The 15,203-nt window shown below is 34.1% G+C and overlaps 1 long non-coding RNA gene across 1 annotated transcript; it reads right to left on the bottom strand.

The window, feature by feature from the left end:
• Positions 1-215: 215 nt before the first annotated feature.
• On the bottom strand, positions 216-1,962 carry LOC114181192. Its single transcript, XR_003603763.1, has 3 exons — positions 1,782-1,962; positions 1,517-1,675; positions 216-484 (listed from the first exon to the last, which is right to left on the bottom strand). It is a non-coding gene; the product is annotated as an uncharacterized LOC114181192 (long non-coding RNA).
• Between the last annotated feature and the right edge of the window lie 13,241 nt (positions 1,963-15,203).

Genomic DNA, 15,203 nt, shown 5'->3' with positions numbered 1-15,203 from the left:
AAACAATAACTTGGTGTTATTTTTGTTTCTCCAACAATTTATTGGCACTTATGTTTACATTAGAAAATCACATTAATTAGGAAATTATAAATATGATAGCGATGTTTTCATTCTATTATCAATATCTAATGTTATTAATCAGTAAGTCACGAACAAGAAAAAATATATAATAATTATGATTTTCATCATGACACCAAGTGGCACCATGCTATAGTAAAAAAAATGTTACACATTCATTGTTCTTAATCTTCTCTAATCTTATACCATTTCAGATTCCTTTTGTCAACTGCATTCTCTGTCCTTTAAAAAAGTCTCTGTTGTATGTTGCATCTTTGCTAAAAAAATAATGGTTTTAACCATGTCACTGATCAAAGGTCGAGTATGTGCTTCCTCCTGAATGCACATTGCTACAATTGCTAGTTTCCTCTACAAGAAATTCCCTGATTCCTTGGAATCCATTCCTTTTAAGTTTGTTCACAACAACCTGCATCAAAGTAACACAACAACAACCTGCATCAAAGCTACTTCTAATATTACTACTTTACTACTAGTATTTAAAATTGATACCTAACTTACCTAAACAGCAAACTCACATTCTAAACAACTTCTAAATGCTAAAAGAATGCTAAAAGCTAATCTAACTACAACCAAAAAATAAGAAATGCAAAATTTCACTATTAAGACATATAAATGCATCTTAGAGTAGGCTAAAGCTAGAACTTCACTAAATCAGAGAAGGAAAATGTAAAACATCTATCTAAACAAGTTTAGAATGCCTATCTTAGCTTTTATTGCAGCAAAACAAAAATTATTACAATAGCAAAACAAGTTTAGAAACCTTGGGAGAAACAAGCGAAAGACCGAGACTTTACGAGAAAATGGAATGCTTGGGAGAACACCCTACATCATTTGATTTTGAATCTCGCATTCCAAAAAGTGAAGAGTGAGGAAAGGGAATCAAGAGATCTGAACATTATGGTTAAAGATAAAATTCAAAGCCTATATATGTTGCCAATTCTCAATTTAGTTCCTTTATATAAAAACTTACGAAATCGTTCTCTGCAAACATTATCAATGTATTTAAAATTTCTTCCTAACTATAAGGAACTAAATTAAGAATCTATAGGACCAAATTAAGAATACATAAAGAAAATTAACTTTGACAAAGGACCAAATCGGTAACCTTTACACCATTATATCTAATTTAGTAAGGTTTTTTAAGAGGATCAAAGAGAAAAATCTTAACAGAAATAGGGGTTGAATTATATTTTTAACCTAAAAAGATTATTTAAAACATTAGAATAACCAAGTAAAGGGATTATCAAGTCCTTGAAATTGCATCCATCGACATCAAGAAAAAGGAAGGCAAGGGATTAGCAGTACCATGGCCACCCAATGGTCATGAAATTTAGAAACAAGAAATTTAAAAAGAACATATTTTGGTGAGCATGGATTAAAGTACATGAACCTTGAAATGATTAGATACGAGAAATAAGACGAGGGTTTAGGAGAATACATTTCGTATGAACTTGCTGAGGTTGCGGGGATTGTTGGCAAAAGTAAGAATGATTGGCATAGTCACGTAATTACCTAACTTGCCAATTTCTACAATCCCTTTGAAAGTGTCGAGAGACCACGTCGTACCTTTACCATCACCAACAAATACGAACACCAACTACAACAAATTCAAGTACTATGTTGGTGTTTTCCTTGAAATATAGAAACTGCTTATAAAAAGGAATATGATATTAAAAAACGAAATAGAGAGGGAGAAGCAAGACCTTGCCCTAGTAGCGACAGAGGAAAATGGTCCTCATCGACACAACGGCGAGAGGACGTGAGATCTGATGTTGGTCCAGTATGACAATTTGACGATTTGCGTTTCTGTGTGTATGGAGATAGAAGACGACTGTGAGCGAAAGGGAAGAGCGATTTACTTTGAGCAAGAGAGACTAAGCAAACCCAAAACTTATTTTATTTCGAACAAAACCCTAGTCCCTTCTTTTTCTCCCTGTCTCGGTTCCAATTGTGTGTACAAAAACAGAAGATGACGACGAGAAGGGGAACCACAAACTCAAAACCTAAATCCTTCTTTTTCTCCCAATTTAAGTTCCAACGCGTATTCAATGCCACGTCAACAATTAAAATAATAAATCAAAATTCTTTTCAAAATTCCACCTGCCAGTAACACGTAAGGGAGTAAAAAAGTAGTAACTTTTAGGGAGTCCGTTTATCATTTTCCTTTAGGAAACTTGTTTCAAAATTTATGTTCCAGAAAGTTTATTGTAAAATATATTTAATGTGTTTTATAAAACTTGTTCTAAAAATCTTAATTTGTAAATCTTATTATGAAAATCTTAACATGTTCTGAAAATTATATTCCAAAATTTATGTTTTGAAAATCTTGTTTCAGAAATTATGTCAGAAATTTTAGAAAGTTTGTTCTAAAAGTTTTTTTATACGGATAATTTGAAAGTCACTTTCACAAAAATAAACATTACGGCGGTGTAGTTAGAAATTACGGCGTATAAGAAGAAACGTACATTCGGTTCTTGTTTCTTGTCATTTGGTGCTTTCTTCCCAGTTCTAGGTTAATTTTGAGAAATGTGAAAAACATCTTTCATGCTATTTTGTTAAAATAAATTTAGGTTGATTGATTCAAAATATTATTGGATTGTATAAAAAATAAATATTATATTTTGGATTATACAATTTACAATTAGTTATGTATTAATCAAAAATATATTTTCTAATTGTAGAATTCAAAAAATGATTTTTTTACTTGCAATTAATTACTTTTTTTACTTTTAGATTGATCAGCGTGGAAGTTTTTTCTTTTAATCTAAATGTCACATTAGTTTTGATCCAAAATGTTCTCTTGGACAATATGAAAGCCGCAACGAATACATCTTTGTTCATAGTTTTTCTTCGCATCTTGTGTTGATGTTGCAGAGTAAGGACTACGATGACCTATGCATTTTACAATTTCAAAGAGATATAAAAACGAAAGAACAAAATAGGTATATGAATAAAATAGGAGTGCAGGAGAAAAATATAGGGGTGCGGAAAGTAATACCCATTAATTGATTTCAGCATAAAAGTAGAAACATGCCCTCTCATACTTTAGCCAACGTAAATTTAAGTTTTATTTATTTCCTTATTATTACAATTTTTAAAATCTTAATCTGACTTGTTTATCGGAAGTATGTTCTTGAGTAAATTTGCAAGATAGCTACATGTTGGTATCTTATTCATGTCATGACTATTTTTTAAATGTTCCTAACTTTGTTTGAGTCATGTCTTACATGCTAATTTGAAGCTTTTTTTTTCTTTATTTCCTATACTTGAACATATATGAGGATATGCTTAGCCTAAGTTGCATGTGTTTAGATTTGATTGGTTGAGCCTAAACATATAAGCTAAGTGTTCATATTCATCTAACAACTAAATAGCCATCTTAATTCAATTATAAAACCGAGTTTGAAATCGGTTTTAGGTTTAGAAATTGCTTTATCGAGAGTTATACAACCTAAATTTGAGAAGAATTTGTGCCAAAATTTCACATGTTATTTTGATTCTAGAATTGAAACTTCTAAGGTGTGTGGTTGAGTATGACAAATTAGCACCATCTTTGTAGGAAACTAGTCATCTTTGCAAACGCACCTGGCGAAAATTTTTCATGTATGTTTAAGTGTGTTCTATAGTCTTCTTGCTAGCTTTTCTCTTTTGGTCTCACAAATAGTTTTCGTTGGAAGTAGCATTTTTTTTTTTGAGCTTTTCTTGTTTGTCTTTAATTTTTTTTTCTTTTTTCAAGTTTTCTTCTTTTTCATTCCTTAAGTGATTGTGGTTGGCATGTTCCTTTCACTTGAATTGCCTTCTTTTGAGAGTATGCACTTGTGAAGCCTTTAACACTTTTAGAAAGGTCTTGAGAGTGAGTGAACCACACATTAGGGAGCTAGTCAAACACTTGGAGAGTTGTTTTATTTGATTTTAAATTTCACTTTGTGCTTAACCTTATTCTAGTATGCTTTGGTGTTTTAGATTTTTTTGTTAACATTGTAGGTAAACATGTCCTCTTCATAATCACCCAAGGATGGGCAACCCATAGTGACTCAACTTAAAAATGAGTCATATCTAGTGGAGCTTCTCAAGGAAAAGGAAATATCTAGGAAAGAGAATGATAAACATTTAAGGGAGACAATTCAAAGACTTGAGATAGAGAAGGACCAAGAGAGATAAAATGAGGATTCACTCACCCTATAGATGTTAAGAAGAAGAAGAAGAAGAAAAGAGATACTTTGGGAGGAAGAGGGATAGAAACGTTTCCAACAAGGAAACCACCAACCAACTTGAAGACCCCTAAGTTCTATGGAGGCAATGATTAAAATGTGTATCTTGAGTGGGACGCTAAAATATACCAATTATTGAATGTATATTGATGAGTCCATGACTCCTCATTTGAGCTTAGAGGACCTTCCTAGGAGCATGACAACAAAGGGGGCCTCTAGCCTGTCATCTTTGACTTTATTTAGCATTTCTTTATGCTGACTTTTCTTTTATTGAACGCGAGGTTGAAAGGGAGCACTCTTCTCCCCCTTTCCCATCAAGAAAAAGTTCTTCTCACTCTTCTTCCTTCTCACATGAGGATGAAATCAAACCATGTGAAGGAGACTTGGTAGTAGTGAGGCGCAAGGCCAAGTTCCAAAAGAGCTTGAGCAATCTCAAAGAGAAAATACTTTTCACTCTAGGTTCATCATTAATAACAAAGTTTGCTCTCTAATCATTGATAGAGGTAGTTGTGTGAATGTGGCCAACACAACGGTGGTGGGCAAGCTTGGCTTGGAAACTAGCCCTCTTTCCAATCCCTACAAGTTATCATGGTTAAGAGAGAATGGGGAGATTGAGGTTAATAAACAAGTTCTCATTAATTTCTCCATCGCAAAATTATCATGACAAAGTGTTGTGTGATGTTGTTGTTAGTTTTGAAATGGTGATTTAAGCCAAGAAGGGGGAGGAGGGGGGGGGGGGGGGTTTGAATTGGCTTTTTAAATTTTTTTTGAAAGCTTAAACCTCTTTTCAATTGAATCAAATAGACTAGAAAGTTACGATGTAAAAGCAGCAGACCAATACACTTTCAATCAATTAAAAAATAAAACAACAGACTATTTTGTTCTTGAACTATGAAATAGTCGATTAAAAAGACAAATCAGTCGGCTAAAATACTGGAGATTTTCCAGAGAGAGAGTTTTCCAGAGAAGAATGACAAATTTTCGTGCTCATAAACTCAGAAACGCAACTGTGCTCTTGAAAGCATAACATATATAGTTTGGTTTAAGTGAAATCAGTCGATTGAATTTTTCGTACAGTCAGCTAATTTCACTTGGCTTAAATGAAATCAGTCGATTGAAAAATAATTCAACTGACTGAATGCATTCATACCAGAAACTATATACTGCAAGCCTTTTAACTTGTTAAAACCCATTTTAACAGATTAAAAGAGACACACTAAGGCACACAAGACATCTAACCTATGTCATATAGTCTACTAACATGATATAACAACAAAACATTACATTTAACATGTTATTTTCATATTTAACACACTAAAACTTAATCTTCAAGTGGATCTTCATCAAACACCTATATCACATTGGTACCTCTCATGAGGCTCATGCATCATGTGCTTAGATCCTACATAGGCAAGTTTGTAGTGGTCTACTTTGATGACATTCTAGTCTATAACTTGTCTACAAAGGAGCACATGAACCATTTGATAAGTGTGCTATAGACCCTTAGGAAGGAGTCCTTGTATGCAAATAGAGAGAAATGCATCTTTGGCATCGACCATGTAATCTTCCTAAGGTCAATGGTATGCTCCAAAGGAGTTCAAGTGGACCAAGAAAAAGGATTGGGCAACCCCTAAGAGTGTGACTAAAGTGAGGAGTTTTCATGGGTTGGCTAGTTTCTATAAGAGGTAGGAGGTTTGAAAGGGACTTTAGTACCATAGTCGCTCCCTTGAATGAGATAGTAAAGAAAGGTGTGAAATTCAAATGAGGCATTGATAAAGCAATGACTTTTACACAATTGAAAGAGAAATTTATCAATGCACCACTTCTAGCACTTTCTAACTTTTGTTAGCATTTGGTGTTGAAAACCCCATTAGACAAGTTTGAGAATGAATAAGTTTTGATGAAAAAAAACATATAATGAATTAGACCGAAATTAGCCAATATACATGTTCTATACAAGCTTAGATTGATTAGAAATATATCTTAGGCAAAGCTTTGGACATGAAAAAAGGCCAGTTAAGTAATAGACTTCATTAGATGTATGAACATGACCATTAAACAACCCATGAATTTATGTACTGACTGCTTGTAAATATGAATATGCATGTGTATATGTTTTGTTTAGCTAACGTGTGTTCAACGAGTTTAAGAAAAGCACAATGAAACAAAGAATGAGTTAGTGCTTGAAGGAAAGAAACAAACATATGAAAGAAGCACGACTTAGATGAGCTTAGTTGAAAGCACGAGTTAAACGACTTGAAGGATGGATCAGATGACCAGGCCATTAGATGATTCAAGTTCTACATAAGTGTCAAGCAATTTGAGGTAGTTGAATGCGTTAGACGGTTCAAGACTATAGGTCAAAATATAAGGACCAGATGACTCCAACAATGCAGAGCGAAATGAATGTATCAGATGACTACATTGACCCGATGAGTCAACTGCAAGTGATAAAGCATTGGACTTCTACAAAGGAGTAGACGAGTCAAATGAAGCGTGAAATGAGTAAAGAAAAGAAGCATTAAACGAGTAAGATAAAAAGCATTGAAATGAAGCATCAGACGAGTAAATGCAAAAGCACACAAAAGATACTAGACGAGTATCTATTGGATGAGTCAACATCAACTCATTAAGCAAAATGTTGAAACACCTATTAGATGAGTGCTTCCATTAGGTGACCTAATTAGAATCATGACTAGATGAGTAAAAGGTTAAAGTATTAAACGAGTATCAAATTGATCATACAAATCAAGTTCAGAATGTTGTGAAAGAAATCCATCCAATCACCAAGTGATCATGATCATTTACAAATTGATCAAAAGAATTTGAATGATTAGTTGAGATTTGATGATGTAAAACCTATAGAATTTAATTAATTAAATAATTAATTAATTAATAAATGCGGGTAGGAAAAACCTCTATGACATCAAATTCTAATTCGTATGATGTGGAAAAGTACTAGCTCAAGTGGTTGAGAATACTTGATTGTGTGAGAAAACTTGGGTTCAAGTTCTATGTATGCTAATTGTGTGTTATTATTTGTTATTGTTTTAAATATATGTTAATCATGCTGTGGAATAATATGATATTTGAATTATATTAGTTAGCATGAAATATGAATTGGTTGAATGGTTTGGCATTTAGTTGGCATTGCATTTAGTGGGTTCAAACCTTAGAGAACCCAAATTAAACTTTATTTTTGCTAAACTTTAGTTTGGGTTTGAATGTGAAGAATTGATGGAAAACCTAGATGAATGGGCAGTCTGGAAGCTTGTAAGTGGCTGAAAAACAGACTATAAAGGATCATTGAATGGTAATAAACATTACCATTAAGCCTATTTTTCGTTTTTGGTAATTAAACAAGCATTAAGGGCAATAATAAAAGGTTAATTATGAGAAAGAGGAGGGCTTTGGAGTTTGAACATTAGGGGTATTGAGGGCTGCACGAATTCAAAGAGAAATAGTGAGTAGGGAGTGGAATTGAGGGGCTGGACAGTGGAAGAGCTTAGGGGAATTATTGGAACTCAAGGAAAGAACTCAAGCACTATATTTAAGCAAAGGAATTCCAGGTTAGGGGAGGTTTATCATTTTGTTGTTATGCATGATTAATTTATATGATGTATAGCTTGAATTGTATGTTAAACCTTGAACTTTGTTCGAATTGCTGAGTTTCTGGAAAAATTCTAGAAACCGCCTAGCGGGCTATGCATAGCTGCTAGGCGGCACGTTCTGTTCTTGGTGTTTCTGGGTTCCTGCGAGGAACCGCCTGGCGGTAAGCTCCCGACCTCTAGGCGACACAAAGCTTTTCACTAGTTTTTCTAGGTTTTGGATGAAGGGCCTGGCGGTGACTGTTGAACCGCCAGGCGACGCGAACTAATGTGGTTCAATTCTGAAGATTTTGGGGTTCTAGGGTGTTTTTGATCATAAGGAAATCATGTGATAGTTGTTAAGTGTTGATATAATGTTGTATGCCTATGAATTTCATATCTTTGAGGGACAAATTTGAATGGATCAGTGAGAAGGTGTCTTAGGGTTGGAATTTAGGGTTCTGATGTCCAAACGAAGAAAAATTGGGAGTTATTTGCATTGGAAAAAGTGAGTGAATACATTGAAATGAGAATCTGGTGCTAGGGAACTGGAGATTCGATTGGAAACGCTGCGGTGCGTAAAAGTTCAGATTCGTAGAACAGAGAGAAAATAGGAGATTTTTGGAGGCTGCAGGAACCGCCTGACGGCACCGTGACTACCGCCAGGTGCTGCACCAGAGTTGCAGGAATATGTGTTTTGATGAATTGGGGAAACCATCAGGGGTTGGAAGATATAATTGTGAGATTGGGAGTCTGTTTGGAAGTAGCCCAAACTGTAAAACTATTGTCAAAGGCATATATGAGTTTCCTAAATAAATTTTGGGTTAGTAATCGTAGTTTAGGAAGAGGCAATGAGGCAAAGGAAATAATGCAATAAGGATTATGGTACCAGCAGTGTGTACATTTGACTATGATGAGGATTCCTTATCAGTGGAAACGTACTAACGATACTTAAAGGAATGAACTCTAAGTGTAATGATATAAATTGAAGGAATGAAGATTGACTTGGTAGTTTGATGGTACTAGTACGATGTACATTGCTATTCAGTGGTGTGTTGATAGTTAAACCTTGCTGCTGTTAGTAATCATCTAAGTTGTAGGATACTGGGAAAATGACTAGATGAGTAGGATGTGAGGGATTGTGCCTCAACTGGAGCAGAAAACACTAACATGCAATACTGTCATGGCGCTTGGCGGTGATGTGCAAACCGCCAGGCGGTAGTGGTGATACAGTGAGGTCTTTGGTTTTGGGGCGCCTGGTGGTAGTTAGTTTCCGCCAGGCGATGGCTGCTATAACAATGGCATCTGAAGCTCGTGCACCTGGCGGTAGAGGTCATCCCGCCAGGCAGAATCTACAACGTTGTGGTTTATAAGGCGCTTGGTGCCTAGCGGTACGTGTCCCCCGCCAGGTGGTCTGGAAGCCGGCAGCGCCTGGCGGTATATGCCCCCCGCCAGACGATTTGACTGTTGCAGCCTTAGGTGCTGGATTTCTGAATGTGTGATCTACAAGGCTTTTGGTGGTGCTTCAAAGGTGGGATTGATGAGTGCATATTGTTGTTGTTTAGAACCAAATGGAACATATAATGGCTGGAGTGGACACACAGAATATGGAGGTGTGACAATTTGTTGCTGATAATTGTATGGGTAATGTGGTTGATGTGGATTATAGTTCACTTGAAAATCACACTATTGATTATTTTCATATGAAAAATGATTTTGCATTTTTGAAAGAGGTTTTTTTTGAAAAGAAATAAGTTGAAAGCTTGTTAAGTAGACTTCCAGGAAAGAGAGGTGCGTCTCAATGGATAACTTAAGTATCTTGTCTTTCCTTAGCCAAAGTGTTCCCCAACTAATTTCACAAATTTTCCAACAAAATTCCTCAATCAAAAATTATGCTTAAAAAAGAATAAAGTAACTAAAAAAAATAAAATAACTAAAGAAAATAAAATAAATGTTAGAAAAAAATTGAGATAAAAAAAATGTTAGTGATAAACAAAATATAAAATCAAAAGAATAAAAGAAATAAAAAAAAACTAAAATGATAAAAATTCTAACCGTGTTCCCCAACAACGACGCCAAATTTGATAAAGCTGTTGTTGACGCGATCAAATTAATACTACTTATCTATAACAACTTCAATATTGTTAAGAAAGTAGCCAAAAAATTAGTATGGGTTAAGTTAACCCTAAGTCGTCTCCCAACGAACACGAAATTGATTTTTAACAAGTTAGTTCTTATAATATCTATACAAAAGAGTTAGTCAAATAAAATAAAAAATATGAAAGATAAATATAAAAAGATAAAATAAGATAGAAACAATAGTAAAGAAAAATAGGTCGATTCCACTGCTTTTTCAAAATAGGATTCATCATTGGTTTCCTAAAGATTATTGTTATTGATTTCTTGTTTAAGACTTCAAATTAATCAATGTAACTTCTCAATTAATTTGTTGGCGTCCTTACTTTCAACCAAAATAACTTCTCAATCAAAAGCAAGAACTTTGTAGATTAATCTTAGTAAATTTAACCAAAGTAACTTCTCAATTAAATATTAGTAATCCTAATCATGTCCATTCTTTTACCTCTTATATCTAGTAAAAAGCTAATTAACCAAAGTAACTTCTTGATTAATTCTAATCTAAGTTTTCACCTTTAATCAAAGTAACTTCTCAATTATTAGAAAAAACTCATTCAATCATATGAAAGTTTCTAAAATTAATCAAAGTAACTTCTCAATTAAAATTTAAAAACCCTTGGACTCATACGATTGTTATGTTATTTAGATTTAACATCGTACTAACTTGCTACAATGTAAAATCATTACTTTTACTAAATTAAGAACCAAAAGACATAGATGAAAATAAATCTCAACAAGAATCAAAAGAACAAACAAATTAATTGATCTAACCTCAAAATCCAATTAAGAAATTACAATGGAATCAACCCAAGAAGTTCAACACTCCATGAAATACAAAATAGAAATAGAAGAAGAATAGAGAGAGAAAGGAAACGAAATTAGGCCTCCTTAAGGGTTCCTAAACTCCGAAGTCCCGAGTTTGTCCTTTCTGCTTCTCCGTTAGTTTCTTTATATAGGAATTGGACTGGGCTTTTTTGTTGCTAAAATCTCTCAAATATCTTTTAAAATAAAGATAAAGATAAATATTTAAAAATATTTGGAGAGATATATACTATTTGACAAATATAATTGTTTGATAATATCAATATCTAATATAATTAAATAAATAAATTAATTAAAGATATATGATAAATTATCACCAATTAGTATTTGTATTAATTTTCCAAATCAACCCTTTGCAATCTCCTTAAATTATCTTCTAAATAATCCAATATCTTCAAGATATATTTGTTTGTTGTGGAACTAAAAAGATTCAAGAAGATCTTGTCATATTTAAAAAGATTTGGTAGTTATTATCTTTTAATATTTTATGATATAATTAAATAAGATAATTATTTAAAAATATCAAATAAAATATCTAAAGATATATTTTTCCCAAATTATCTTCTATCATAAAGATAAAGAAAATCGCAAGGTCCAATTTTTTTGTTCCTCTCTTCTTGGTTTAGCCAAACTTCTTCACTTTTTCAAGCTTTTCTTGTCGTCTTCATGCGATGCTTGGCTTGGATTTTTGTGCTTTTGATAATTTCTTATTCTTGGATTTATATTTAAGGTGTCATGAAGCTTTAACCAATTTATTTCCACACCTCCATGAGCTCAACTTAGCTGCAGCTGCACTAACACACCTCAAAATATCCAAAGAACATTTATGCAACTAAAAAGCTATTTTTAACATGTTTTTGTATTTCATGCTCAATAAACCCAATAATAGGAAATCCGAATTAAATCAATGTTTAAGCACACAAATTCAATTAAATACCCAGAATTGAACATTAAATGAGGGCAAAAATACGTACTCATCAGGGATTGATGGTGTTCCTTGAGTTGAGCTCGGAACGTATCCCTTGAGTTGAGCTCGGGATAGGGGTTAAGCACGTAGCATTCCTTGAGTTGAGCTCAGAATGGCATCCCTCGAGTTGAGCTCGGAATGGCATCCCTCGAGTTGAGCTCGGGATGGCGGATGAACATGAGGAACCCTTGAGTTGAGCTCGGGTTGGCGAGTGTTGCCGGTGTGAGTGTGTTGGTTGTGGCTAGTACAGATGGGTCCAGATGGATGGCCCTCCTCAGCAGATAGCTAACGAGTTTGGTAGTCTTGGGACATTACAAACTACGTTCGTATTTGGGAACTCCACCTGGCGTTACGGTGTATGATCCGTAGTAATGGTTCCCGCACGTGCTCTATCGGTTGTGGCAGATAGGTATGGCAACAAGTCACCTTGGGGTAATCACTAAAAGAGGTAGAACACGAATGACCTGGTTGTGGCCAAGGGAGAGAGAATCGAAGGAGGATTTTTGTTTGGCGGGTTGCATGAAGTATATAAGTGATTTATATATGTATATGAATATATTTGTATGTTTATTTTGTTAAGCTTACCCTATCTGCTTGTGTTTGGCGATGATCGTATGCGCGGTACACGTGAGCAGATGATGTTGATGCAGGTGGTGCTGGTGAGGCTTAGCCACGGAGCGGGGATGTCATGAGAGTTTCATGTTTAAGTTTTATATCTTTGGATTTGTAATAAATTTTAAAGGCTTATGGCCTATTTGATAACACTTTCAGTTTTGTAATTGTGGATTTCAGATTATTTATTAATCTAATAAAAAGTTAAATTTCCTGCGTTTTTGGAAAATGAGGTATTATTAAATGAAACTGATTATTTTTTTTGTTATTTATTATTAAAATCCGAAATATCCTGACGGGATGTTACAAAAGATATTCTGATTGAAGATTTAATCTGAAGAATATCAAGAGTAATTGAATAGTTAAGAAAGGAAACATTCTCTTATTGAAGAATGTGAATGTTGCCATATATTTATCAGCCAATCACGAGAAAGAAATACTTTGCAGATCAAAGATTACAAGAGAGTATCCAAATGATTTAAGTCTCAATGTTATAGTGTTTGAAATTAAAATGATTCAAGTCTCAATGTTATAGTTTTTGAAATTCAAATTATTGAATGGATAAAAAGGAAAGAACTGATGATTCATACAAAGAAATGCACTATGATTGAATATCACGAACTTCTAAGTGAAGAATGACGAATATATTTGAAGATATCAAAATATTCTACGTTAACAGTCAAATGGCATAAACACAACTATATATATATATATATATATATATATATATATATATATATATATATATATATGTCTTTCTGATTGTAACTATGAGTTCTTAATATCAGGGGGGAGATTGAGAGAAAATACGTGGAAAGGTTAAACTCATTATAACTTGGAGAGGTTAATACTTACTGCTAAATAGAGGTGTTGATTAATGAATTTCTTAAGTAGGTGGCTTAAGAGACTAGACATAGCCTTCAATGGAGGTCAGCTATTATAAATCCTTATGTTCATTCATCTCTTCCTTTTGACTTTAATTATATTTGTGATCCATAGTGATCATGAATCTCTAAAGTTTGTGTTCATAGTGATCAAGAATTTATAAAGTTTTCTAAGGACCAAGGCAAGGTAAGTAAGAGGTATGCAAGGTGGGTAGAGTTCATTGAACAATTCCCTTACATGATCAAACATAAGCAAGGAAAGAGCAATGTGGTGGTAGATGCACTATCTAGAATACACACTTTGCTTTCCCTCCTTGAAATAAATTTTTTAAGTTTTGATCATGTAAAGGAGTTGTACCCAAAGGATGTGGACTTCTCCATATTCATAGTGAGTGCCATCATAGGGGACATAAGAACTACTACCTACACAATGCCTACCTTTTCAAAGGTAAGAGACTTTGTGCACACCAAGGATCCTTAAAGGCCTCACTCATCAAAGAGGCACATGAGGGGGGTTTGATGAGGCGTTTTGTAGCCTCTAAGAATGTAGAAGTCTTGGAGGAGTGTTTCTTTTGGCCTTATATAAGGAATCAAGTAGAAAAACATTATGAGAATTGCATCACATGCAAGAAGGCCATGTCTATAGTCTACCCTCATGGTATCTACACCCCTCTCCCTATCCCCACTTTGCCTTGGGTAAACATTTCCAAGGATTTTGTACTAGGGCTTCCAAGGAAAAAGAGAGGAAAGGATTCTATCTATGTGGTGAATAGATTTTCAAGCTGGTGTTTGAGTTGTTTACACAGTTTGACATGTTCTAACTCAAATGTCAACCTAAAACGTCATTTAGCATGTTATTGGGTTAAAAAGACTATATCCATTCATTTTTAAAGTCTTGAAACAAACAGATATCAAAGTTGTGGGCAAGAACGAATTTCAATTTTACGTCTAAGTTTAGGGACTACAAACAAATTTAATCCAAAATATAAATAGTCATTTCAATCAAGGATATCTAGGTCGCTCACTGTAAGACCCGTGGAAATTAATTAATTAATTAAATAAATAATTAATAAATGCGAGTAGTGGAAGCCTTTATGACATTAAATTCTAATTTGTATGACGTGGAAAAGTATTAGCTGAAATGGTTGAGAGTACTTTAATTGTGTGAGAGGACTTGGGTTCAAGTCCTATATATGCCAATTATGTGTTATTTAATTGTTATTATTTTTAAATTACATTGAACATGATTGAGAATAATATAAGCATTGAATTGTATTAGTTATCATGAAATATGAATTGGTTGGCTTTGGCATGATTGTGGGTTTAAGCCTTGGAGAACCCAAATTAAACTTTATTTTTGTTATTTTTGGTTTTGGCTTGAATTTGAAGGGTTAAAGGAAACCCTAGCAGACATGGCAGCCAAGGGTGGCTGAAAAACAGAATGCATTAGGCCATTGAATGGTAATTAACATTTGATTAATGCTATTTTCGTTTTTATGCAATTAAACCACATTAAGACCACATTAAAAGGCTAATTAGAGGTAACATAAAGGGTTTTGGTGGGCTGCCATTGTGGTTGCAGAAGAGAGCACGAAATTTGAGAGTGGTGAGTATTGAGTGAAGCTTTAGGGGCTAAATTGAGAAGAACCAAGGAGGGTCTTTGGTGATCAAGGGAGAATTTTTCGAGTGTCAAAGTTTTAAGCAAAGGAAACCAGGTTAGGGGAGTTTTACACGTTAGAACTTACGTTTGGGATTGAATTGCATGACATATTCTGAATTGTATGATTGTTGTTCGTTTTTGGTTGCAATTTCGTGTTTCTGGAAAATTTCAAGAAACCGCCCGGCGGACTGTGCATAGCCGCCAGGCGGCACATGCATTTCTGGCCTTTTCTAGGTTCCTGATGAG

The sequence above is a fragment of the Vigna unguiculata genome, chromosome 4 (assembly GCF_004118075.2).
Source record: "Vigna unguiculata cultivar IT97K-499-35 chromosome 4, ASM411807v1, whole genome shotgun sequence".
In the NCBI taxonomy this organism is placed as follows: domain Eukaryota; kingdom Viridiplantae; phylum Streptophyta; class Magnoliopsida; order Fabales; family Fabaceae; genus Vigna; species Vigna unguiculata.
Note: the sequence above shows the minus strand (reverse complement) of the source record. Positions and strands in the feature narration are given on the sequence as shown.